A 24,350-nucleotide genomic window follows, 5' to 3' on the forward strand; every position below is an offset into this window, starting at 1 on the left:
GTACCACAATGGATCAGTCAACCACACTTCCAGGCTTGGGGAAGAGGTTTAAATGGAACACAGGAACTGAGTGAACTGCATGAGGATAACAGAGAACGTGATGTCCACAGGGACCCCATGAACCACCTTAAGATATATAGAGGATCACAGTCTTTGGGCTGAATAGCCACACCCCATCCTTCTACACACCATTAACATTGACAGGGAGGAGAGGCAGGGGCCTGCTGGCAGAAAGAGGAGTGTGGCCACCACTTGCAATGAATGACTATTCCCCATGAGTGTCCATTTCTCAAATGGCATGGTGTAGGTCCCAGCCAGAAGAGAGTACAAGAACACCACATCAGTCCACAGAAACGGAGAGTGGCAGATGCTATAGGGAACAACAAGCTGGATCTTCTGTGGACAAAATGAGCAAGCTGGGACTCAAAAGTGAACAATTCAAGCAACCAAACCAAGAACAACAGAAAAAGCAGGACAAAGAGCCTCCTCCCCCCACCAAAAAAAGAGCAAAAAATTTTGAGAACTGCACTTCTCCACACAGCAAATGATGGAGGCTCAGAAACAAAAAGGCATCAAATAACAACAACAACAAAAACTTGCTGGCTTAACCCCAGACAGCAATGCCGTGAAAAGGGCAAAGTAGTGCACTTAGGATTTACATGGCAGACAAACAGAGACACACAAATCGAGGACCTGTGGAAATTTGGGAACTCAGTGAAAGAAACACCAAGTGGACCTGTCATGGAGGAGAAACAGGAATCTTCAGCACACACAAGTGCTCTCCTTGCCCTTAGCTCCACCATTCACTCAGTCCAGGTGACAACGAACATGGAGAAAGAGGGAACGCCTGGCATGCAGATATATATTAACATACTGTTCTTTGGTTGGTGACATTAAAGAACAGGACACTTCAATGCTGTTGGCTTTTCTGGCCACCTGTTTTTCTGCCCTATGGCTCACGGCTCACAGTTCCTGAAGCTCCATTTGCTATGATTCCTGTTTCCTGTGTTTACTTACTTGGATGAGTGAATTCTCTCGTGTGGCTTGTGACAATCAGGCACTGTGTATTATTTGTGTGTATTCTGATCATTTTAAATTTCTTATTCTGTGAATTTATTGTACATTGACCTCTCCAACATCAAATCCAACATTATTGTTGTTGTTGTTGTTGTTGTTGTTACTTCGGGTTAGAGGGGTCCCACAGGACAAAAACAAACTAGTAAGACTCCAAGCTTCAGAGACACCAACAGGATGGGCCACTTCTCTTGGAAACTGGGACCATAGCATTCTTTCATATTCAGAAATTCAGATCCCCAGCCACAGGAACTGAGTGGCTCCTGAAGTAAAACAAAAACAAAAAGGTTCTGAAGCTCTAGTGAGCCCAAGCTGGGCAACATTGCCTTGGAATCCTGGGCCACAGCATCCTCTGGACCTCAGTGATCCAGAGCTCCAACCTAGGAGCTCACGTAGGAAAAAAATGACCTGAAGCTCCATTGAGTCCAGACTGGGCCACATCCGCTGGGAGGATGGGACCACAGCATCCTTTAGGCTCTGAAATCCAGAGCTCCAAGAAGTGAAGGAAGGCTGGTGTCAAAAACCTCCAGTTTCTTCCCAGTTCTGTCTTTGTCAACTTGTTTGGGGATGGGAGTGGGGTTTAAAGGTCTTCCCTCCCTGCCTCAGAAATCCAGTGGGGAAGTGGTTAAAGGCAGGGTTAACATCTGTGTTTTGTTGTTGCTTAATAGGGGAAAGTAGAAAGGATATTGACTCATTTTCTCATAAAACTCAGCTCAAATATCACATAACTATTATTTTCATTAGTATGGATTCTTGAAAGAAATGAACTAATGTGATTGATGATTAGATGAGGTGCATAGATAAGGCAGAACTAATTATAGAAATTGACTCATACAGTCAATAATAATAATAATAATAATAATAATAATAATAATAACAATAATTCCTATGCCATGTCACATCTCTCCTAAGCTGGTTTTTTTTTCCAGAAAAAAAAAGATTTTTACCTTATATAATTATAACAAAACATTTTGTAAATGATATAAAATCAAATTTCAGAGAGACAGGGACAAAACATATTAACCAAATATCCAAAACAAAAAACTAAAAGCTATCTGTCCATATTTAGAAAATTCTGATATTAGTAGCAGTAAGAGAAGCAATGTATATCATTTAAACAACATTCACTGATCTTCGCAGCCATGCAGACTGTCATTGTTTATACATTAACAGTGACCTCTGACAGCTAAATTTGCAAACTAATCTGGACTGTCTCCAACTCGCCAGCAAGGCATTAACAACCCCCTTAAAATTAGAGTACAGATAGAATAGATTTTTTAAAGGTTTATTTATTGATTTTATGTATGTGAGCTTCATTCAAACTAACAGCAGAGGGCAACAGATCCCATTACAGTCTCACTATGTTGCTCAGGCTGGTCTCTAAACTCCTGGGCTTAATACCTCAGCATATTCCAAGGAGCTAGGACTGCAGGTGCCCACCATCTGCCTGGCTCCAAACAGCCCTTTGAATATCCTGCTTTGTAATCTGTAGTAGCCTAAATAACTCTTGTCTCTTTTTTGTTCAAACTTAAAATCGTTTTTGTTGTACATGATTACGATAATTTAACCTAATAAAGACTACTGACATCCTTGGTTTGAAGCGCAGTATTCTTTTTCAGTAGAGTATTCAAAAATCAATGTTTCTGTTGTGATATCTTGGCAGTCTCTGAAATCAAGGCTAGTGCTTTCCCCACACTAAGAAAGTGTCTCTTTAGATGAATTACTAGTAATAGTGAAATAACCAGTGTCTAGAGCTTACTGCATAAAAGGTAAGCATTCTAAGCATCTTCCAAAATGTAATACTTACAATACTGAAATCACATACATTCTATTACTCTATTATAAACTCCCATTTTACAAATAAGGAAAAGGTTGCATAGAAATATTAAATAATTTTCTTTAGTTGACATAACCAGAAAACAAAGGAGCTGAAATTCATACCTAAAATATTTGTCCCTAGAACTTGGGCTTTTAACTATTAAGCCATACTCCTAATTTCTAGATGCAGGTCCTTGACTCAAGTATCACAGTGTCTTTCTGGAAGCTTCAGGAGAGAGGCAGTGACCTCTCTCTGTTATTACTATCTCTGTTCTTTAGTGGGGGGCTAATATCCTTTTAGTTCCTCGAGATATCCCAGAGAATTCATGTTGCCTATTATTTTACCCTGAGCCATCTTTGACCTTTGACCTAAACAGAACCTTCAGCTTCTTCACACTCAGGATAGATGTCTTCATTCCTGCTAGAATTCATTTTGTTATCAACACAGTTGCATGTCTATCTGGGACACTTGCCCAACAGTAGATTAGGAGCAATCAGTTGTTCATCAAGAGGTGGTCATTTGCTCATGAAGCACTATTTTGTCCACCCAGTTTTTAGAAAAGTTGAGATATACTGAAAGATCATTGGATGAATTAATGCAAGGGTTTCAGGAAGAGAGGGAAAGGAAGCAGGTAACACCCAAGAGTAGGATGCTGGCCTGACCTCTGTAAAGGAGAGAAGGCAAGAAAAAGAACCAGTCTTTAACATAGGGTACGACAGACTTAGTCAATCAGTGCCGGGTGTCCAGTCAAAGGCATGGGTGAAGGGAGTTTCCTGTCTCATATAAATAGGCCTGTGCTGCTCCATCTGGCACTGATGAGAAGAAGAGTTCACAAGTGCAGCCTCCGTGTGAGGTTAGGGAGGAGGAGATGCAGAAGCCTGGCTGCCCAGATTGACAATCAGGTCTGCTGCCCAGATTGGATATCAGAGGCACGATTTGTGTTTTTGTTGGTTTGTGGGAGTTTTTTTTCCTTTTCTTGTTTTGTTTTATTTTTTAAGGACAGGGCCTCATTGTATATCCCTGGCCAGTCTGGGACTCACTATATGTGGCAGGCTAGTCTCCAGTTCGAGATCTGCCTGTGTCTTCTGGGATTAAAGGCTTGTGCCACTATGCCAGCTCAGAGGCCTATTTTCCTGGCCACCATATTGAGGTCTCAGAGGTGAACAGGACATGTAAAGTTTAAACTTTCCAATGTGGCTGTGTCTTTTAACCACCAAGGATGGAAACTCCTTTCCCACTACCAATACCCAAGCCCATTTGAAAGTTATTGATTCCTTGATCAGTCTTTTTCTCCTTTCTTTTTTTCTGCCTTAAATCTGACAGTTGATCTTGCATGTCTTCAGACCCCAGGTGTGTCCCTGCCTGCCATGCTAAACTCTGTACTGCCTAAACTCAGTAACTCCTGCACTCAGGAGCTGGAAATAAGCAGAAGTGGTGGTAAGGTCAGGTTAGGGTGGTGGAGAAGCTACTTTCATGATGTTCCACAAGATGGCCATTTTCATCTTTCTGATGAAATTTCATACTTGAGTTTTTAATGATTTAATTTTATCAATTTTATCTGCTAGCCAAGTTGACTCCCCTTTCCTTTATTTTTGGTGAGAAGATACAAATGTAAAATGATGGTGATGATGATATAGTTCTGGCTTACCTGGAACTGTCAGGAGATCACAGTTGTTCTGTTCCCCATAGAGAGATCAGTCCTTTCTTGAAAGAAAGTGTGAAAGAGATGGAGGGGGGGGAGTTAAACAGGGAGACAGAGAGATAGAGAGACAGAGAGAGATAGAGAGAGAGACAGAGAGAAAGAGAGACAGAGAAAGAGAGACAGAGAGAGAAAGATGGACAGAAGGAGGGAGGTAGGAAAGCAAAGAAGGAAGGAGGTAAGATAGAAAGAAAAGGAGCCTTAGATTTCTGGTGGTGCAAACTGTCAGGGGTCTGCCTGCACTCAGGAACTGAGCACATAGGCGGCTTTTGTCTGCCAGCCCACCGGGCTCAGGAAGCTGTGGAAGGAGAGAAGCCCAGCAGCCAAATATGCTGTCTGCAGGGACACAAAAGGATCACTAGGCACTGTAACATCCCGAGCCTTAGATTTCTGGTGGTGCAAACTGCTAGGGGTCTGCCTGCACTCAGGAACTGAGCACATAGGCGGCTTTTGTCTGCCAGCCCGCCGGGCTCGGGGCCCGTGTCCTGCCCAGGAAGCTGTGGAAGGAGAGAAGCCCCGCTGCCATATTTGCTGTCTGCAGGGACACAAAAGGATCACTAGGTACTGTAACACCCTGAGCTTTAGATTTCTGGTGGTGCAAACCACCAGGGGTCTTCCTGCACTCAGGAACTGAGCACATAGGCGGTTCATCTGCAAGCCAGTCCATCGTAGGACCTGGGTCCTATGTGAGAATCAACAGAGGGAGTGACCCCCACCACAACTTCTTCCCTCCATAATAGAGCAGACAGAGAACACCTGGTTGACCTTGACAACCTAAGTATAGCATTGCTTGAGCCAAGATTGAGAAGGGCTCCAAAGGCACAAAAGAGGAAGCCAGCATATCAGTAATCTGTGCCAGAAGAAACCCAGTCATCCAGTGTTGCAGAAATAACCTTAAAGATCCACAGTAGGTTGAAGCTCCAGCCAGTGACAATAAGACCATCTAACTCCTGGGAGACCAGATGGCTGAAGGCAAACGTAGGAACGTTACTAACAGAAACCAAGGCATTATGGCAGCATCTGAACCCAATTCTCCAACATTAGCAAGTCCTGGATACCCCAACACACCAGAAAAACAAGATTTGGATTTAAAATCACTAGTCATTATGCTAGTACAGGAACACATGAAGAACATACTTAAAGAAATTCAGGAGAAAATGGATCAAAAATTAGAAGTCCTTACAAGGGAAACACAAAAATCATTGAAAGAAATTCAGGAGAATACAAAAGTCAATAAGGAAGAAACGCAAAAATCACTTAAAGAAATACAGGAGAACCTTGATCAAGAGGCAGAAGTCATGAAAGAGGAAACACAAAAATCGCTTAAAGAATTAGAGGAAAACACAAACAAGCAAATGACAGAACTGAGCAAAAATTTTCAGGATCTAAAAACAGAAGTAGGAACAACTAAGAAAGCACAAAGGGAGACAACTTTGGAGATAGAAAACCTTGAGAAGAAATCAGGGACCATAGATGCAAATATCAACAACAGAATACAAGAGATAGAAGAAAGAATCTCAGATGCCGAAGATACCATAGAAACCATGGACTCAACAGTTAAAGAAAATGCAAAATGCAAAAAGCTTGTAACCCAAAATATCCAGGAAATCCAGGACACAATGAGAAAGCCAAATCTAAGGATCATAGGTATTGATGAGTGTGAAGATCTACAACTTAAAGGGTCATCAAATATCTTCAACAATATTATGGAAGAAAACTTCCCTAACCTAAAGAGAGATGCCCATGAATATACAAGAAGCCTACAGAACTCCAAACAGACTGGACCAGAACAGAAATAACTCCTGTCACATAATAATCAAAACCCCAAATGTACTAAAGAAAGAAAGAATACTTAGGGCAGTAAGAGAAAAAGGGCAAGTAACATATAAAGGAAGACCTATCAGAATTACACCAGATTTCTCACCAGAGACCATGAAAGCTAGAAGATCCTGGGCAGATCTCATGCAGACTCTAAGAGAAGAAAAATGCCAGCCAAGATTACTATACCCAGCGAAACTCTCAATCACTGTAGATGGAGAAACCATGACAAAACCACTACTGGGCATATATCCAGAGGATTCTTCAGCATGCAATAAGGACACATGCTCCACTATGTTCATAGCAGCCCTATTTGTAGTAGCCAGAAGCTGGAAAGAACCTAGATGTCCTTCAACGGAGGAATAGATACAAAAAATGTGGTATATTTACACAATGGAGTACTATTCAGCCATTAGAAACAATGAATTCATGAAATTCTTAGACAAATGGATGGAGCTGGAGAACATCATACTAAGTGAGGTAACCCAGTCTCAAAAGATCAATCATGGTATGCACTCACTGATAAGTGGATATTAGCCTAGAAACTTTGAATACCCAGGACATAATCCACAAATTAAATGATGTCCAAAAAGAATGGCGGAGTGAGCCCTGGTTCTGGAAAGAGTCAGTGCAAGAGTATAGGGGAATTCCAGAACAGGGAAGTGGGAAGGGATAGATGGAAGAATAGGGGGACAGAAGAGGGCTTATGGGACTTGCGGGGAGTGGGGACCCAGAAAAGGGGAAATCATTTGCAATGTAAATAAATAAATAAATAAATGAAAAAAAAGTAAAAGAAAGAAAGAACAAAAGAAAGAAAGAATAAAAGAATGAAAGAGAGAAAGAAGGAAGGAAAGGGAGAAAGAAAGGGCAAATAAATAAAATAAATAGAAACATAATTATAATTGAATTGGAACAAGCCAACACACACATACACACAGACACAGACACACACATACACACACAGGGGCAAGGGAGAGCAGTGAATGGGATATGGCACATCTGCCTCCTTTTCTTTTTGTATTGGTTTTTTTTTTTTGGAATTTTTTGCACTTTTTATTGAATATATTCCTCATTTCCATTTCAAATGTTACACCCTTTCCCAGTTTCCTCCCCTCCCCGAAATACCCCAACCCATCCTCCCACCCCCTGCTTCCAAGAATATGTCCCCCACCCAACACACTACCACCTACCCTCCCCCCTCGATTTTCCTATGCTGAGGCATCTATTGGGCATTTATAGGACCAGAGACCTGTCCTCCTACTGAAGCCCAACAAGGCATTCCTCTGCCACTCTTTTGGCTGGAACCATGTGTACCCTGTGGTTGATGGCTCAGTCCCTGGGAACCCTGGGGCATCTGGTCAGCCAAAATCATTATTCTTCCCAGACTAATTCTTAACCACCCAGCACTCCCAGAGCTCCCAGGGACAAAACCATCAACCAAAGAGTACACATGAAGTTACCCATGACTCCAGAAGCATAGGCAGCAGAGGATGGCCTTGTTGGACATCAAAGGGAGGACAGGCCCATAAATGTTCTGTGCTGCAGTATAGGGGAATATCAGGACAAGGAAGCAGGAGGGGTTTGATTGGGGAACAGGGAGAGCTGAGATAGCTCATGGGATTTTCACGGGGGTGGGGGGCAGGAAAGAAGATAATATTTGAAATATAAATAAAGAATATATCTAGTTAACATCTACAACAAAAGAGAATAAGCAGAATCTGCCTCCTTTTCAAGTTGTTATTTGTTCCCAAATTCAACTAGAAGGATGGCACCGTAAATAATTCATTTTTTTTAAATGTGTTTGAAACTTTTCTCAAAATGAGTTGAGAAATGTAAAGGGGAGTGTCTGCCAAACCCCAAACACAGTAGAGGAAAAGAAAGTTACAATCAGTAAGTAATGAAGTAAGTATAAACTTAAAAAAAAAAAGAAAAGAAAAGAATATTTTAGTTTTGTACAAAATGCCTAATTAAAGTGTAGCCTCTCATAGTAAGGAATACATGTTGCACAGAATAATAGATTACTAGACACAACCAATGCATCTTTAAATAAAGATTGATGTCTCTCATTCCTTTTCCTGCCACTTGTGAGTTCTATGTTGCTTTGGCACAGCAAGTTTTGATGTATTCCTCCAATGTCTTTCTTCACAAGGGTTTCCATATAGAAAAAATAAGATACTCCTTATACAGGTCTCCACCTAACAGAACAAGTACTCAGTGGATAAGTTATCAGACCAATGTTCATGTTAAATTTTAAAAGGTTTATGATAGTAAAAAAACAGTAAATAATATTGAAAGAGAAGATCTGAGGAATATTATAGCAACATTTATACTGATGATTTAATACACTGTATACATGTATGAAATTCAAAATAAGGAAGAATGTGATATTAAAAACTAATTGTAACTTTGAACATAAATGATGTGCTAATGGGAAACTTAGTAAGAAATTAAAAAATTAAACATCATTAAAAATTCTAGACTTCTTTTCATACCTGTGAACACCCTGGCCTTTCCTATATTGTCCTATATGTCAGTTTCCTTCAGAAATTTCTTTTTCGTATGTTTGTCCCTTCCCCAAACTGTCTTGAATGGTGAAAGCTTAGAAATGAGTAGCTGGAGTATATTAGCATTTGAAAGTGTAGTTGCATGAATCTCCACAACTCAAGCCAAAGACCTCTGCTTTCATGATCTTGATGTTCAGCTGAGCTGTCAAAACTATTATAATAAGCTAGATAACTCTCAATGCAGAAAAACAATCACATGTACAAACAAGCAAACACTCCAGCATTCAAAGATTAGTCATGAAGTTGATCTTGTCCAGACACGGGTGACAGTTCCGTGTGTCTTTCCTGTGGCTCCTATGAGGATATCAACATTGATTCTGGAAAGTAAACATTCTTGTACATTTTAAAGTCTCCACCTAGATTCCTGCACCTCTCCAAACCTCTCCATCTCCTGTGCTATGCTAACAATTGCTTTCTATATACATACCTTTACAGTGGAGCCTGGAATTGAGAGCAAATCAATGGATATGAAATTATCGCTTTCCTTCTAGGCACTATATAACAAACTGAAGACTGCAGTTGGTAAACCAACCACTGAAGTCTGAGGATTCATTAGCAGTCAGGGTGACAGGCCATTGTGAAGTCAAGATTCAAGAGCTTATGCTATAACTGACAAAGTGACAAGTGCATTTCATCCTCTTCAGTCTTTTGGTTTTATAATCATGTAGTTTAATAATTGTTGAACCATAGGCATTTTTATTAAATAACAGATTCTCAGAAAAGTATATGTTAATAGCTAAATAGATAGATGAAATGAGAGACAGATAGATATCAGTAATAATATCTATCCAAGAAGAGAAGTAATTTTTTACAAAACATTTTGAAATTCATACTCATTCTCAAATATTCTCAATACATGATTCTTTTTTAACCTATCAAAGGTATATGTGAAAATTCAGCTTCATTAACCCTATGAACCATACAGACCAACATGCAAAAATCACAGGACACTTTAAAAATAAATATGCTTTACTGAACAGAGTCAGAAAGCTTCATCTACAGGAAAGTCAGTCAGTATTGTAGATTAGTATATTATACTTCTCATCACAATGATACTTAGTTCAGAATCACAGTCAAGGATAAAATACATTCCTTAAATGAATTCATTCTATCCTCTACATCTTCACCATAAAAACAGAAAAAATAAGTATAAAATATGATTCTATTTTATTTTCTTGCTATTAAAGTTTGAGGTTTAATAATTAGGTCTTTTTATTCCTTTTTTTTCTGATGAATATTTTCTTCCTCCTGCTTTTTATTAAGTAGATTCTTTTCTAATACAACATATTCTGATAGTTTTCCCACCCTCTACTCCTCAGCTCCTCCCCACCCGACACGCCCACATGCACGCACGCCCCCCCCCACACACACACACATGCACACCTTCTCTCACATCTGGGCTCAGTCCATTTCTTTATCTCAGTAGAAAAGAACAGGTTTATTGCTTCTCGGCCTTTTGGCTAAGATCAAGTGTAGAAAAGAACAGGCTTCTTAGAGTCTACAGACTAAAATTTTTTTTCAGAGAAACCAATGAAAGACCCAAAACTGTTCAATTGTGAGGTAAAGAAAATAAACTTAAGTCCAATCAAAGGTTCTTGACCTCACAGTGGTATGAACTCGCTGATAAGCAGCTATTAGCCTAGAAGATCAGAATACCCAAGAAACAATTCACATATCAAATGATGCCCAAGAAGAAGGAAGGAGAGGCCCCTAGTCCTAGAAAGGCTCAGTGCAGCAGTTTAGGGGAATACCAGGAAAGGGGAGCAGGGAGGGGTTCATGAGGTAACAAGGGGCGGGAAGAGGGCTTATGGGACTTTTTGAGAGGGGAGATCCAGGAAAGGGGAAATAATTTGAAATGTAAAGAAAAAATATATCAAAAAATTAATTAAATTACACTTACCAAAAAACCTTCTTGAATACTACTGACATGTAAGTACACTTACTGCATCTATTCTGATATGTGGCTGTACGGGTTATTGTCACACTTCATAGGTGTTAGAAGCAGAATACTCCTGTCAATTGCTTCCCTAACATGTCAACATGTCTAATATTTTATGTACCATAGAAACTCATTTTCAACGTAGACGTTGCTAAGTCATAAACCGCTAGAATCAGTTGAATTTAGACATATTGCTGTAAGATTTCTTTGGCAAAAGGCACTCAACCTCCCATGGCTGGGGCTAGAAATTTAAGTCAGATTTATGGAAGTAGTGAGGCCGTAGACTTGAAAATTTATCACACTAATTTACTAGATCAGCTCAATTCCTTCTGTAGCATTCTAAATAATTTAAACATTTATTTATGTATTTTTTAACACTTAATATTTTATCCCCCCATCTCATCCACTCTCAGAACTTTCCACATCCCATATCTCCTCCCCACCCTGCTGTCTCCACATGGATGTCCTCATCCTCCAGCCCACCTGACCTCTAAACTCCCTGGGCCCTAGAGTCTCTTGAGGGTTAGGTGCATCATCTCTGAATGAATACAGACCTGGAGGTTTCTTTTGTAAGTGTGTTGGGGGCCTCATGTCAGCTGGTGTATGCTGCCTATTTGGTGGTTCAGTGTTTGAGAGATCTGAGAGGTCCAGTTTGAGAGTGCTGGTCGTCCTACTGGGTCTCCTTCCTTAGCTGCTTTCATCCTTCCCTAATTCAACAACAGGAGTCAGGTGCTTCTATCCATTAGTTGGGTGCAAATGTCTGTATCTGATTCTTTCAGCTGTTTGTTGGATCATTCAGAGGGCAGTCATGATAGGTCCCTTATTGTGAACTCTCCATAGCCTCAGTAATAGTGTCAGACCTTAGAGCCTCCCCTTGAGCTAGACCTCACTTTGGGCCTATCTCTGGCTCTTTTCCTCAGGCTCCTTTCCATTTCTATCTCTGCAGTTGTTTCAGAGAGGAACAATTACAGATCAGAGTTGTGACTGTGGGATGCCCCTCCCTCATTTGATGCCCTATCTTTCTTCCTGCTGGAGGTGGGCTATGTTCCCTCTCCCCACTGTCAGGCATCTAAGGTTGCTCCCTTTAGTGCCTGATAGTCGCTCACCTCCCAGGACTCTGGTACATTCTGGAGGGTCCGCCCCCTAACCTTCTACTTTCCAAGGTTGCTTGTTTACATTCTTTGTGCTGGCCCTCAGGGCTTCAGTCCTTTTCCTTCTCCCCATCCTAGATCAGGTTCCCCTCTCCCATGACTCCCCTGACCACTGTCCACTTTCCTTCCCAGGTCCCACCCTTCTTCCCCACTTGTGATTGCTTTCTTCTCCCTCCCAAGTGGGACTGAGTTGTCCTCACTTGTGCACTTCAGCTTGTTGACCTTTTTTGAGGTCTGTGGACTGTATGTTGGGTATTATGCATTTTTTGGCTAATATCCGCTTATTAGTGAGAACATTAGTGTGTCCTTTTGTGTCCGAATACCTTACTCAGAATATTTTCTAATTCCTTCCATTTGCTTGAAAAATTCAGGATGTCCTCATGCTTAACAGCTGAGTAGTATTCCGTTGTGTAAATGAACATTTTCTGTATCGATTTGTTGTGGGACATCTGGGTTGTTTCCAGCTTCTAGGTATCTAAGATACCTAGCAGCACAAGGTTGCTATGAACGTAGTGGAACACGTGCCTCTGTGGCATGGTGGGCATCATTTGGGTATATTCTCAAGAGTGGTATTGCTAGGTCATCAGGTAGATCTATTTCCATTTTTCAAAATAAACACCAGAATGATTTCCAGAATGGTTGTAACAGGTTGCAACTCCACCAGCAATGGCGGAGTGTTCCTCTTTCTACATATCCTCAACAACACTGGTTGTCATCTGAGGTTTTTGAATGTAATCAATCTGATTGGTGTAAAGTGGGATCCTGGGGTCATTTTGTTGTTGTTTTGTTGGTTTTTGTTTTCTCTCAATATCTATTTTTCTATTGAGTATCTTCATTTACATTGCCAATGGTAAAACCTTTCCCAATTTCCCCCCTCCTGAAAGCCCCCCTCCCCAAAGATTCCCTACCCCTCCTCCCATCACTTGCCTCCATGTGTATGTCCCTCTACCTGACACATTCCCACCTCACCCCCACCCCCCACCCCAGTCTGTTTCCTTTTGTTGGGGCCTCTATTGAGCCTTTACCTGACCAAAGACCACTCCTCCCACTGATCCTGATGGTTCAGTCCCTGGGAGTCTTGGGGTGTCTGAGTGTCTGAAGTCATTCTTATTCCCATGGGGCTGTAACCCCTTCAGGTACTCCGGACTACCCTCCAGATCCTCCCACTGGTGACCCCAAGCCCAGTCCAATAGTTGATCTGCCTCTGTATTTATAGAGCTCTGTCAGGGCCCATCTGGAGACAGCCATGGCATGCTCCTTTTGGTACATGCTTCTTGTTGTAGTGTCGGGGTTTGGTGACTGTTTGTAGGATGAATCCCCAGGTAAGGCAGTCTCTGGGTGGCCTTTACTTCAGACTCTGCTCATTTCTCTGATCACTAAAACCTTTGACCATTCCTATGTTTTTTGAAGCCATGATTCACCTTTAATCTTATCATGTGTGATGATTAATGCTGATCATTAATGGAATTCTATTTAGAATTCTCTCTGAAAAAAGATTCTGGACATGACACTGAGGGTGTATTTATGGTCCTTAGATTCTGTCTATGCTTAAGTAACTGGTGGCCAAACCAATAGTATAACTAGGTTCTACTATTCCTTTCATGGTTCCTGGGATGTTTAAAAAGAAAAAACTTACTGAATATTAACATTTATTGTCCTCTGCTTCTGAATTAGGTGAACGACTTCACTAGCTACAACCTCCTGACATTAGAACTGCTGTATGTTGATATCTTGAGCCCTCAAAAAAATGAGCTATTTTCCTAATGTAAATAATTTAGTAGAGTACATTTTCACAGAAATAGGACAATAATTACTATTAACAAAATTATTGTGCAGGACTTAAAATGCCGTTTTGATTGTAGTTTGGAAGAAAAAATTAATAAAGTGATTCTAGTGGATCTGTTGCATGAATATAGGTGCCTGAGTAAGAGAGGTGGAGGAGAGTACTGGAAATGCCATTTTACAAATACTATGGAGAATCATGAATCAGGCATATTCGAGTCTAAGCAATAACAATTTAATTCAATTTATTATAATAGATAAGAATATGTAATACATAACTTGAAATAAATAGTGAGTGAATCTATTTGTAATAAATAATATGGGTAAATGTATAATTGAAGTTGTTTCTTTTATTGAAATAGAATGACAGGAACCTTCTTTAGTCATGAGGAAGTTTCCTTTGTGGAAAGTCATATGTTGCAGTTGTTTCGTTGTCCCCTGCTAAATGAAGTCAAGAAATGTCTTAGTTAGAAAAACATTCTCTGATGATAGATTCACCCCACTTCAGATCAGACTAGTTTTCAGTATATTTTCTGAACTGTACACAAAAGCTTCTTGAGTTAACAATATATCTGCTCCTGAATGTGTTATTTGTTAAGATTCCTCACATAGGTGTTGTAGTGGATCCTGTGCAACTTCATATTGATACCAAATGCTAAGCATTTGGCAAGATTATGAATCAAATGAAATTAAACATCAGTGTTTCTGTCCAAGAATAGCAAAGCTTGTTGGCACATTGTTCACTCTTGGGAGTATGTGTAATGAATTTTTAAATTGAATAATTGTTTCTAAGTGAACTTTTTAAAAATAATTTCATATCCAAGATATCCTACATGACTTATGGACCATGGGAAGAAAGGTGAGAAATATAACAGGTAATATGCTGGAATTTGTACAGGGTCTAAGTAAGGAGTTCCTCTGTCCTACATGCATGTATGAAAGAATATATGTGTGTGTGCGAGTATGTGTGTGTGTGTGAGTATGTGTGTGTATGTGTGTGTATGTGTGTCTTTATGCATACCTATGTATATATACACATATTAATATATAATTTAATGAAAGTATTGTTTAAAAATCTTTTCCCACGTTTTAATATAATAGGCCACAATAGGGCTTTGATATTTACAAATTTATGAAATCAGAGAATATCATCCTTCCATCTGTTTAATGACTAATTTCTCTTAATCTCTAGGAACTTCTGCTTGAGAAGAAGCAGATGAAACCTTTAATTCATCAGTATTTCAAAGCTTTTGACTTACCAGCAGTATTTACTGTAGTCTTTATGTCATCTGACCTCTTCTGACTGTTGTCACAAATTATAGGGTCATCTTCTCCAAATATATCTGCAAAGTTATCAATCATGATTTGTATAACAGAGATCTGTAACACAAGGAAAAAAAACAAGATCTTCTGTAATTTTACATAGTTTACGAAATTGAAATCGATAAAAAAATGAATTCCAAAATTAAAAGGAAAATATCAGTTACTTTGAGCAGATATGAACCTGTGAAATTAAGTCTCTGTCTGAAATGGAGATGCTTAAGTTCTTCGCAACTTACTTTATCATGTTAAAATTTCATACATACTTCAAAGAATAGGGGAACTACTAAAGCAATGTAACATTTCAGAACTGATATGCTGCCAGAATAACTGTGAGTGAATCACAGTAATGACTTCAAAGATTTCTTGAATTAGTGATTTTATGCAGGGGAATGGGGAAGAGGTGGAGTTTCATTGTGATATTTTGAATGTGATGCCTGTCTAATTCCAGGCATCTCAATTTATGGTACCATCTTTGTGAAATCTTTTGAGTGGTTTAGTGACTTGACATCTCTGGAGGAAGTATGTCATAGGTTAGAATGTAAGGTCACAGAAGTCAGGTGCCATTTGGAGTGTACTCTCTATGCTTCACGTTTGCTGCCTAAGATGAGAGCCACCAGGTCTCTGCTTCCTGTTTGGTTGCCCTACCTTCCTGCAGCCATGCTCCTCTGTCATGAATTTGAAGGATGGTAATGTCTCTAAATCTCTAAGTCCCAAATAAACATTTACTTCTATGAGTTGCCTTGGTCCTGGTGTTTTACTAAAGCAATAGAAAAATGACTAATGAAGAATTTGGTGAGAACAGGGATCTATGTTGAGAAACTGAGACAACAGATTGGCCCATTGTGTAGAAAAGTCTGTGGAATATTTTCTTGATTAACAATGGAATTTATAGGTCCCAGAACTCCAGGATGGTGCCACCCAGGAGCTATTACTGAGACAAAGAGAGATAGGAGGTACAGGAAAAGAGGCAGCAAGCACTCTTACACAGCTTGTGCATCAGTTCTTGCCTCCAGCTTCCTGCCTCGCTTTGGTTTTGCCCTGACATTTTCAGTAGTTAACTGGTAACTAGAAGTATATTGTGAAGTGTAACCTGTCCTCCAGAATTTTCCTCAGTGTTTTATCATAATAGTAGCAAATTAAGACACTTTCTAAATTGAAGGAGCTTTTCATTGGTCTACTCTACTCCATGGTGAGTAATACCACCATGACTTCATTGGTAAGTCCTTTGTTGATTCTCTGTGAATTTCTCATCATGCAACCCAGTAACACTCATTTTCTAGTCCATCCATATCTACACTCTCCCCTGGCAACTTCCCCCAAACTTTAAAAAAATTAAAACATAAATAAAATTTTAAATTAAAATTAAACTGAGGGAAGAGGGGGTCGTGAGGATGAGACCTAGAGTAGTGTACTGCAATCAGAATTAAAACTAAATAATTAAAGTGATGAAAAATATAAATGCATATAGCTTTCTAGGAAAAGGAAGAGATAAATAAAGCAAAATATTAAGGTACCTAAAAATGTACCCAAAATAATGCAAACATATACTTCTATTTTATATAAGTAGAAGTTAGTGCTAAAATATTAGAAACTATATTATATAAGATAGAGTACATGTTCATCATTATTCATTATATTACATATTGTATGTATATATACATATGTATACATATATCTATATGTATATATGTCTGTATACATATGCATATATATATGTATATGTATATATGTCTGTGTATATTTATATCTATATCTATATATAAAATTGTATGCAATGTTCTTTTTTATGACCAGTAGTGCAGTTAGGGTAATTCATAATTTTAATAGTCTCACAATGATAAAGAACAACTATCATGTGCTCCAAAGTACAGCTGTAATAGTAAATAATCAAACAAGTGAAACACTAGGTAATAGGGATTTTTTTCAACTTTACTGTAGTCTTCTTGAACTACCATTATACATGCAGCATATTATTGGGTAAAACATTAATATCTAAGATCAATATCTGAAAAAAAAGTAAAAAGGAAAGAAAGAACAAAAAACAAATGATTCACTTCCTTCAAACTATGTTAACAATCTCCCTTCCCAATGTTTCCTGAAATTGATCAATGTATCTCCCACTCAAGAATAATGCAATCTTAGGGTTTCCTTTAACATCGCTGACCTTTCTGAGGTACTCCCAATTTCTTGATCACAATGACTACTTTGTTCTCAAAGGGAAAAATCAGATCCTCTTACCTTTTTTGGAATGTCACTTCCAAATAATGAGTTCACACAAGTCTGATCCCATAACACATGTGGGGCTATACGGATAGATAAGATGAAGCTGTCTAGAGTATTCTTGGCAGAAGTTTTAATTTTTAATAGCACACGAATGAGCTGTTTAAGAACAATGTAATTTGCTTGTGGCATCTTCAGTAGAATACTATATAGACAAAGGAAAATTTTACTGTTGATTGTCTGACAAGTAATGCTGCATTGTCAACATCCTTAATCATTAGGGAAATGCAAATCAAAATAACCCTGAAATTCCACCTCATTCCAGTTAAAATTGCCAGGACCAAAAACTTGGGGGACAGCAGATGCTGGTGAGGATGTGGAGAAAGAGGAACACTCCTACATTGCTGGTGGGATTGCAAGTTGGTAAAACCACTCTGGATATCGGGTTGTTGATTCCTCAGAAAATTGGACATAGTGCTACCAGCGGACCTAGCTATACCACTCCTTGGCTTATATCCTGAAGAAGCTCCAACAGACAATAAGGCCACATGCTCCACTATGCTCATAGTAGCCTTATTTATAGTAGGCAGAAGCTGGAAAGAACCCACATGTCCCTCAACAGAGGTATAGGTACAGAAAATGTACATTTATAAGATGGAGTACTGCTCAGCTATTAAAATCAATGAATTCATGAAATTCTTAGGCAAATGGGTAGAACTAGAAAATATCCTGAGTGAGGTAACCCAAAACCAACCAATCAAACAAACGAAAAACAAACACATCTTATGCACTCATTGATGAGTGAATATCAACCAAAACGCTCAGAATACCCAAGACACAATTCACAGACCACATGAAGGCCAAGAAGAAGGAAGGCCGCAGTGTGGATACTTCCATTTGTCTTAGAAGGGGGATCAAAATACCCATGGGAGGAGATTTAGACACAAAGGGTGGAGCAGAACCTTAAGGAAAGGCCATTTAGAGACTGCTCCACATGGGATTCATCCCATACACACTTACCAAACCCAGTCACTATTGTGACTGCCAACAAGCGCTATCCGACAGGAGCCCGATATTCCTGTCTCCTGAGAGGCTCTGCCAGTGCCTGACAAAGACAGAAGTTGATGCTCACAGCCAACCAATGGACTAAGCACAGGGTCCCCAATGGAGGAGCTAGAGAGCTGTAGGGTTTTGCAGCCCCATAGGCTGGAATAATAATATAAACCAACCAGTAACCAGAGCTCCAAGGAACTAACCCACCAACCAAAGAGTACATATGGAGGGACCCATGGCTCCAGCTACATATATAGCAGAGGATGGGTTTTTCAGAAATCAATGAGAGGAGAGGACATTGGTCCTGTGAAAGCTTGCTGCTCCACTGAAGGGTAATGCCAGGACAGGAAAGTGGAAGTGGGTAGATAGGTGAGCAGGGGTCTGGAAGATGGGATAGGGGCTTTTCCGAGAGGAAATGAGGAAAGGGAATAATATTTGAGATGTAAATAAAGTAAATATCTAATAAAAAGAAATGGAACTTTGGATATAGTTATGCCATCGACTGCATGCATAGCTTCTGCATGTGCACTAATATAAACAAATGAATGACCCCACCCCAAAATACAGATTTTAGGTAAAATATTGCTACTGTTGGCTAAAATATTATCTGAAAATCAATTTCCCCTATAGAATTATGGGAAACTTTAAAAATTATGTATGCATTTTTCTGTATTACATGTATTACTGCTACCCACAGAACCCAGAGGAAGGTGTCAGGTTCTCTGGAAATAGAATGAATGAATGAAGCTTGTTGCAGGTTGTGTGTTCTGTGTATGGAAAAAAGTGTTGCCAAACAATGAACCATCTTTCTAACCACCATGGGGGCACATTTAATATCCAACTTACTATGAATCCATGCAGCACTCTTGTGACACTCTGGAACACAAGGAGCAGAAGGCGCACTAGTGACCCTACACAATGCAGGCATAAAAGCTTCTGCTATAGATAAGGCAGAGATACTGGAGTCCTGGGTAGAAATGGGAGCTCAAAGTCCTGGTACTTAAGAAATCATTCTATGGATACAGGGAAATGACCCAAAGAAGTCAAAGCTATACCTGACCCAGACTTATCTAGGTAGTTATAGTTGAGAAGGAAGAACTTAGTAATAGCTTCACGTTCTAATTAATGATATATGTATTTAAATGTTCAATATTTACAATACTATGGTAATAGTATTAGGATACAAATAGCCCACAGTTATTATACTTATATACTTCTTTTAACTTGTCTCACTCAGGAATTCAAACCAATGTTCTAATCTGTCTTGCACACAACTGCGTAGCATAAGCTGTCTTCCACACCATGACCATTATAATTTAGAAGACTCTCAAGTGGTTGGATTACAGACATGGTACAACACACTTGTGTGAGAAATGCACCTGTTTATAAAGTGACTATACATGTCTTAGCAAAGGAAACTTCTTGTCTTGGGACATCATTCCAGCTTATAATCCTATAAAGACAAGCCCATATATCTCAAAATGCATTACTTCTAACTTTGGGCATTTCCCCAAGTGTATACTATGTCATTACCTTCGTATAGTTGAAATTTTTCCAAGCAGGGATTCTTCATCAAGGACACTAAGCCAATTTTCATACAAATCTGAATAAAGTAAGCTTCCTTGTATGTTTCTAATAAAATCCTTTTATAATGAAAAAAACACAAGAAAATTAATGGTCTATGTACATTGTAGAAAGTATTTGAAAAAAGTTTTGTTTAAAAATAGGAGGTTAGACCAGGGATTGTTAACTTGTGTGTCACAATCTGTTTGGGGGTTCCATATCCTGCATATCAATAATTCCATGCATTATGCATTATAAAAGTGGAAACTAAAGGCAGGAGCCTATGTGTTTTTACCTAAGAGTAGAAGCAAAGAATCAGAGTTCTGACTGCAGCATCAATGAAATAACCCTACTGTCTATTCTGATTGCCTTTCCTGGTTTTCAGTCCACCCTACTACCTGAAATCAGGGATATGCTTTCCAACTCACAGCCTGAAATTCTATCTGTCTCAATGGAGGTCAGCCGCTCTGTGGGATATCCAGACAGTAGCCTAGCATGACTGCTCTCTGAGAGACTTCACCCAGCAGCTGGCTAAAACAGATAGAGACCCACAGGGAAACATTAGATAGAGCTCATGGACTCTTAGTGAATAATTGAGGAAAGAATTCAGGGCCCCGATCAAGATAGGGACTCCACAAGAAGATCAACAGACTCAACTACCTTGGACCATTGAGAGCTGCCAAGAAGTGAACACCAACCAAAAAGCATACAGAAGCTGCGCTGTGACATATGGCATATATGTAGCAAATGTGCAGCTCGGACACCATGTGGGTCCCCCAACATTTGGAACAGGGTCTATCACTAAAACTGTTGACTGTCTGTGGAAACCCCTCACCCAGCTGGCCTCAGTAGGAAAAGTTGTGCTAACCTTGAAGAGAATTGATTTGTCAGGGTGCAAGGATAACACATGGGGACCTTGACCTGCTCAGAGGAGAAGGAAAGAGACTCATAAAGGATGAAGAGGTAGAGTGTAGCAGTTTCAAGATGAAAATTAATAAATAAATGAATGAATAAATTGGTAGTAATAATAGTAATATTAAAAGAAGAAAAAATGAACAGTAAGTATTAAAAAAACAATAAAACAAACAAAAAGCAAAGTGTTCTTTCTGAAAATAAAAAACCATCCAAAAATGACAGGGCCAGGAAATGCTTCATTCTGATTGTATAATTAGGTGAACTTGTACTTTCAGTTCACAGAGAGTAAAGTTGTAATATACATATATGCCTCTGGGTACACCTGGAATAGTGGTGAACTTCCTTACTTAAGCACACTGTTTTACATGTGAGAATGTCTCACAGTTTCACATCCATTCTTAAAACATGTAAATATTCAATTAAAATGTGTAAATATTCAACTATTTAAATTAATTGTAAGCAGCAACTTGTTTGAAATGCCACAATTAACTTTCACATTGTATCAAGGATAGAAATTCAGACAAATGGAAGGTGCCCAGGTGTTCCTGTACCTTTAAATTGCTGTGAATACACATGACTTCCAGTTACTGATCTTCACTTTCCTCCCTGTGATGTGGTCCCAGGTTTCTGGCAATGAGAGCCAGATGCACTTGGCAAGCTCGAGGGCCAAGGGGGGATCATTTGTTACCATTGCCTAACGTTATTAACCATGGCTACTCTCAGAGCATTATCTTTTCTCTAGATGTCTGGGGCCATAGCTCCAGTCTACTTAGAGGCAATCTCAGATCATGCCCCAAATAAAAATCAAACAATGATATTTGCTCTAGAGTTACTGCTGCTCACTGAGAAGTTAAGCATATTAGACTACTTAGAAGTAAGTTGGGCTAATTCTTCAGTATTTGACATGGGGTTAGGATGGCAATATCAGGAAAAAGTGAAAATACTGCTTTATTTTTTCTTAGAGAAGGAAAACAATTTTATATATCTACTGGACATAGATATTGGACTGGATATAGAATTGGCAACATGCAATTCTCTCACATTACAAGTCTGTGGTAGAACAGCTATTTTGTACTGTTGTTACTTAAGTTTTTGTGGTATGATTTAAGACATGCATCGTGTAAAACACACTTTTATTACTATTATTACTTGTTCTATTATTAATTCAGGTGGCATAGTTAGAGAGGTGAAATCAGTGGGAACATTTGTAATGCCAAAAAAAGCCCATCTGATGTATGAGAAAGTTAACCTCCAACATAAAGTGTTCACCTGTGTCTTTGTGATGAATCTTTGAGCTTGTCACACTTTTACCTAAAGTGACTCTTATTCGGAGATCATGTATCCATAGTTCAAGAAAACTGTCATGATCTGGTAATCTCAAGGACAGAATATGCATCTCTAGAGGGATGTTGAATGTTGGTGATGCAAAATACTGCCTTACCTTTAAAAGGTAAGCTACTGTGAGTACCGATTCTTGGTCCCAATTGATGTGTTGCTCAGTATAGATCTTATCCTTCAGGACCAAGTGTGATCTATCGGAAATGGATTGGAATACTTCTTCTGATTCTGGTCCTTTTTCCTCAATGACCGATATCATATCCTGTGTGGAATAAGGACAAGCTTCTATTATAACAGATCCAAACAGCTAAAGCACAAATAGGTCTTTGAAGGTAAACCAGAGTCATGGCAATCATGGATGCATAGCTACAACTGAAAGAAATGAAGAGGACATTTCACTTTTTTCTTTTTTAGCTTCCAAATATATTTCTTTCCCTAATCCATTTTTCCCAATTTGAATCATCAAGGGTTTCTGGTAATTAAACAACCCTCCAGATTGAATCACACTTCTAGTCACCGAAGCATTTTGGTGAATGGTGTTCTCTTACTTTTTCTTTGCTTTTTGAAGTTCTTTCTAGAGCATGCCATTCCAAGTAACTATTGGGATAGTTCTCTTTCAGAGATCACATCACTATTTGGCTTCCTGTCTACCCTGACCTCTACTGTGAAAACTGGCATTTGTGTTTTAAAGAAATCTTTCCTTTTCCACTATACTTCTGAGACTTTTATTTCCTTCTTTGGTGACTTCTTATTTTAAACCATCCTTATCGAAAGATGCTGTCACATTTAAGAACCCAAGCAATTTTCAGTTGTTCTACCATGGTTTCACTCTGTAAAAATGAGGACCATACACAGATTTACTCCATGTTTTCTTTCATTTTAATTGATTACATGATTACAGTTATTGATGACAAAATTATCCTGATCTAAAATACCTAAGGAATGGGCAGTAATTCTCATGTGTCTAACATGATAAACTTGTTCACGTGTGGCATAAATTCCTGGCACAGGCATAGAGCTAAAAGAGATGCTGGACAGTAAATGAATATTTCCAATGGAAATCTAGAAGCATATTTAAGATAGACTAAGCCTATTAGGCGACAATTTCATAGAATGCAGTAGTATAAAAAGATCAATGTATAGCAAAAAACATGTATATATCTAATTTATTGTTAATATCAGATAGTAATCTATAGATATTTTTGATTATAAGATTGAGTAATACCAGAGGCAATAACACCAAGGTAGACTCTAGAGTAATATGGAGTCCTAACACAGTTCAAAATATTGATAGTTGGGCAATTCCAAAGATCCATTGCATCCAACAAGCTGGTGAGTTTGGGTCTTTGCTGAAATCAGTGAAAAACATGGGAATACTATTTCTTTTCAAATTTTCACTTTTCTTTAATTTAGAAGACTCTAACTTCAGTAGGTTTTATTTCTACTTTAAAAGAATCTGACCTCATGAATAGGTTATCTGTATATTCATCAGTTTGGTGAAATAGTTTACTTAGAAAATAGGTTCCCAGAAATTATGGGAAATAGGACAGGTTTAGAAACCCAAAATGAAACAAACTCACAAGTATAGAAGGTAGCATTTTGTCCAAGCATATAAACCGTGGACAAGTACGAAATACTTGGTTTTTTGGTGGTGCAGTAGGAGTTTGAGAAGTTGTTTGCTGGGTTGCATTCATATTATCTTCTTGAGTCTCTGATTCTAATAAAGGAATAAAATCATTATTTATTGTAACTGAACTCACTTAGCACTTGCATGACCTTCACATTTTATAGCCTGCATTACTTATGCTTCACCACAAAGACACAGAAAAATAATCAGTATTATAACATTTATAATCATGACATTACTTCATAAGGCATTGGATATCTAGTTGTATATGGCCACAGTTCTAGTATACCTAGTAGTTTTAGGGTTTGTCTTGAAAGGTAAGCATATAGGTATTAGATTCAAGCGATAAAATAGTACCAATTTTTTAGTCCACCTGTGTCTTTCTGGCAGAACTGCCATGGCCAAATGTAAATTAACAATAGTATTTGAATTTCACCACACAACTTGCCTGACTGCACTTTTATT

At 38.8% G+C, this 24,350-nt stretch overlaps 2 protein-coding genes and 1 pseudogene across 3 annotated transcripts in view; 1 reads left to right on the forward strand and 2 right to left on the reverse strand.

Moving 5' to 3' along the window:
• LOC127683494 (rho GTPase-activating protein 20-like) overlaps nt 1-24,350 on the reverse strand; it is a 228,771-nt gene that overhangs the window by 181,669 nt on the left and 22,752 nt on the right. The gene's annotated exons all lie outside the window — the stretch shown is intronic.
• On the forward strand, nt 10,415-10,506 carry LOC127683979 (uncharacterized; annotated as a pseudogene).
• The window catches only part of LOC127683495 (rho GTPase-activating protein 20-like), a 420,246-nt gene continuing 411,030 nt past the window's right edge, over nt 15,135-24,350 (reverse strand). Inside the window, exon 11 of one of the 2 annotated variants that reach the window (XM_052180778.1) lies at nt 15,135-15,226. The gene's annotated coding sequence lies outside the window, so the exon portion shown is untranslated. Of the gene's footprint in view, nt 15,227-17,407; nt 17,473-24,350 lie in introns of those variants that run through there. The other variant, XM_052180779.1, reaches the window with a different exon arrangement.

This window comes from Apodemus sylvaticus, chromosome 4, assembly GCF_947179515.1.
Source record: "Apodemus sylvaticus chromosome 4, mApoSyl1.1, whole genome shotgun sequence".
In the NCBI taxonomy this organism is placed as follows: Eukaryota; Metazoa; Chordata; class Mammalia; order Rodentia; family Muridae; genus Apodemus; species Apodemus sylvaticus.